This window comes from Grammomys surdaster, unplaced genomic scaffold, assembly GCF_004785775.1.
Source record: "Grammomys surdaster isolate TR1022 unplaced genomic scaffold, NIH_TR_1.0 171, whole genome shotgun sequence".
NCBI classification, from domain to species: domain Eukaryota; kingdom Metazoa; phylum Chordata; class Mammalia; order Rodentia; family Muridae; genus Grammomys; species Grammomys surdaster.
In genome coordinates this window covers 4,383,790-4,387,045 of record NW_021604619.1, presented here as the reverse complement: position 1 = coordinate 4,387,045, position 3,256 = coordinate 4,383,790, and the positions used below count along the sequence as shown (strand labels likewise).

The window sequence follows — 3,256 nt, the reverse complement described above, 5'->3', positions numbered from 1 at the left end:
ATTTTGGAATGGCTTCCATAGTAAATCAACAAATAAAATATTTAACAAATTCATGAGCTTCATCTCGTGTAGAAATGATACACCCCAGATATTTACAGACTTCTCTCTCCTTACTTTTCCCTTCACATTGTTGTGCATAAAGTAGGTCTTCTTAATCTAGAAGTACGGCACTGTGGGATGACTTAACAATGTCTGTAGGAACCTGATGTCACCACCAAAGAACAGACAGAAGAAAAATAACATCTCTTACTATCTACAGACAAGTTGTAGTGAGGCAGGAAAATCCTTGTGATAAACGGTTAGAACTCTAAGCATTGAATTTACTCTGGGATTTTAAAACAACCCACCACTAACAACAACCACCAAAATAATAGCTGGCACCAGAGAGGTGGAATTACCTTCTATTCCAGATTGCTGAAACATAAGACACGCCTGTTTTACCCATAGTAATGAGCATTTGAAAGGGGGCTGGCGGAGGAGGGGAGACTTTTCCCTCATGACTCATCCATAGCTTATTCCTGGTTTCTTCGGAACATGTCTTCTGCCAGCTTTTCTTTGATAAAGAATATGGCCATTCATATCCTACTTGATTTTATTAAGAAACCCATCTAGCCAAGAAAATAGCTATATGTCTGTATATATCAAATCCATGTGATATCAGTAATGCTGTGATTTGAACGTAAAACTCACTGCTAACACGTATACACACACAGAGAGAGAGAGAGAGAGAGAGAGAGAGAGAGAGACAGAGAGACAGAGAGAGAGAGAGAGAGAGAGAGAGAGAGAGAGAGAGAGAGAGAGAGAGAGAGATGCTCAGGTGACATGTGCCAAATGTTCAGCGCTGATAGTGATGCTATTCCATCAGGTTGTAGTTCCTCTAGATGGTAAGATATGAAACAAATTACTGGGTATATTATTATAAGGTTATACATTATCCCTAGAGCCTTTGCCCCACTCCAAGTCTATCCTGAGGTGAAGGCTTCTTTTTTCAGATGCTTCAGCCGTAATGTACAATGTACCTCATATCTATAATAATAAGTTCCTAACTCTGCGTTTAAACCTTGAAAAGAGATAAAATAAATGTGTTTAAATTTGTTCCCTCAAATAATCATACCTATGCAAAAGTGACTAATACAGACATAAAACTATATGGTTGAAAGAGCACAGTGCAATTATATGACAATTACAGTATTAAATCATAGTCAAAATGATGTAAACCTGTGTAAAATATAAATTTTCATATGAATTTAGATAACTAAGCTATTGTAATTGTACCAAAACTCTCAAGACCTTCTTTATATTCTGTAATATACAACCCAAACGATGCTTGAAACTGCATGGGAAAATATTTTTAAGATTTAATTCATTTATTTTTCTTGTGTAAAAACCTTTATGTGGTAGCCACAGCTGGAGACTGGGTCCTCTGAACAGAGACTCAGATGTGGGTTTTCACATGATGAGAGTGAATTCCTGATAAGAATACTTGGTGAACACAGTCTCATTCCAGACGTTGGAGGTCTGGTAGCTGTAGATCTTGGAGATGACATCAAAGGTGGCCTTGGCAACGTTGTACAGGGTGGCAGTACAGCCTCTGGCTGAAGTGTAGCAATCATCTATACCAGCCATCATCAGTAGGTTCTTGGACATAGGAGCAGAGACGATGCCAGTGCCTTTGTGGGCAGGGATGAGACGAAGCAGCGCAGAATCAAAATGGCCTTTCACCTTGCATGGAACAGTGTTGGGTTTGCCAATCTTATTTCCTGAGTAGCCTTTATGCATAGAGACGATGGAAATCTTGACGAAGATGGTGGCCCCTGGGACGGCAGTGGCAGCCCAACCTCCTTGGAGCACTTAACACCATGACCAATGTGACCACTGTAGTCCCCAATAGCGATGAAAGCATTGAACCTGGTCCGAAGGCCAGCCCAAGTCTGCTTCTGCACTGACACGATTTTCAGAACCTCATCCTTTAGGGATGCATCCACGAAAACGTCAATAATCTTAACACTCCTTAATGGGCAGGGAGAACAGATAGATCTCCTCCAAGGACTTGATCTTCATGTCCTAAACCAGGCTGCCCACCTCTGTGATAGGGCCACACCTTGTCTTCAGCTTTACCTCCACAAGCCCCACAGCCTCGACCATGACTGTGGCCCCTAAGACCACCGAATCCTCCGTGGAAGCCACCGCAGCCTCCTAATCCTGAGACCCTGGGAACTCCGGGCCCTCCCACTGCACTGATGTCATACACCATTTGGTGTTTTCCCTAAGAAGAAGAAGTAGGAAAATATTTTTAATGAATATAATGATAACTATATATGAGTATGTGAAGTTCAGTGTTGACAAGTCATTGGATGACATGACATCCGTTCTTCTCCCAGCTTTTATCTCAACCATAACAGTATGAAACAATATAAGAAACGGCTTTCACATGAAAATTTAGAATTATATAAGTATCTATCATAATAGACTCTGTCTTGTGGAAATGTGAATGAATAAAATATATATATATGTGTCTTTGATAATGAAAAATAATATTATATTTATCTGTACTATAGACCAGAAGAGATTATTTCAAGGTTATTTCAGCTAAAACAGAATACAATTATTGGCATAAATCTTTCCTCATATGCTTTCACAGATATGCTTTCTAACTTAAAATCTCAAAAATATCCATTAACATTTTTTTAATTCCACCTTCTCTTGAATTTATAATCAAAAAGTTAAAAGGAAGATATATTGATACAAAACTATTTACCCATTTTAAAATTAAACTATACAGTAGGAACTTTAAAGTTGATAAGAATGGAAATATTGAAAAATATTGAAGCAATAATCCAGAAAAATTTTATTGTATTTTCAATAAAATTTGGTCAGAATGGGAAAGCATATATGCACCCATAGACACATACATACACAAACACACACATATACACTGACATACAGACACATACACATTTAAATAAATGCACACATATGCACATAAAATGTTAGATATTGTAAATTAATGAGACACATGAATGTGCCTATACATCTATAAATAGAAAATAATCAGATATGGAAAATGAGAAAGAGCCAAGAGAGAAAAGAGAATCCCTTTCAAAGATCAGCATACAAGCATTTTACTTAATATTGATTAGTATTATACTATAACTGAGAGAACTGAGCCTGGATGACTCCATGACAGGCTCCAAACTGCCATTTCAAGAATCTAGACCTATGTTTCTATTTCCCAGAATTGAGATAATCTAGGCAA

At 37.8% G+C, this 3,256-nt stretch overlaps 1 pseudogene; it reads right to left on the bottom strand.

Annotated features, from left to right (window-relative positions):
- Positions 1-1,390: 1,390 nt before the first annotated feature.
- Positions 1,391-2,224, bottom strand: LOC114621055 (annotated as a pseudogene).
- Between the last annotated feature and the right edge of the window lie 1,032 nt (positions 2,225-3,256).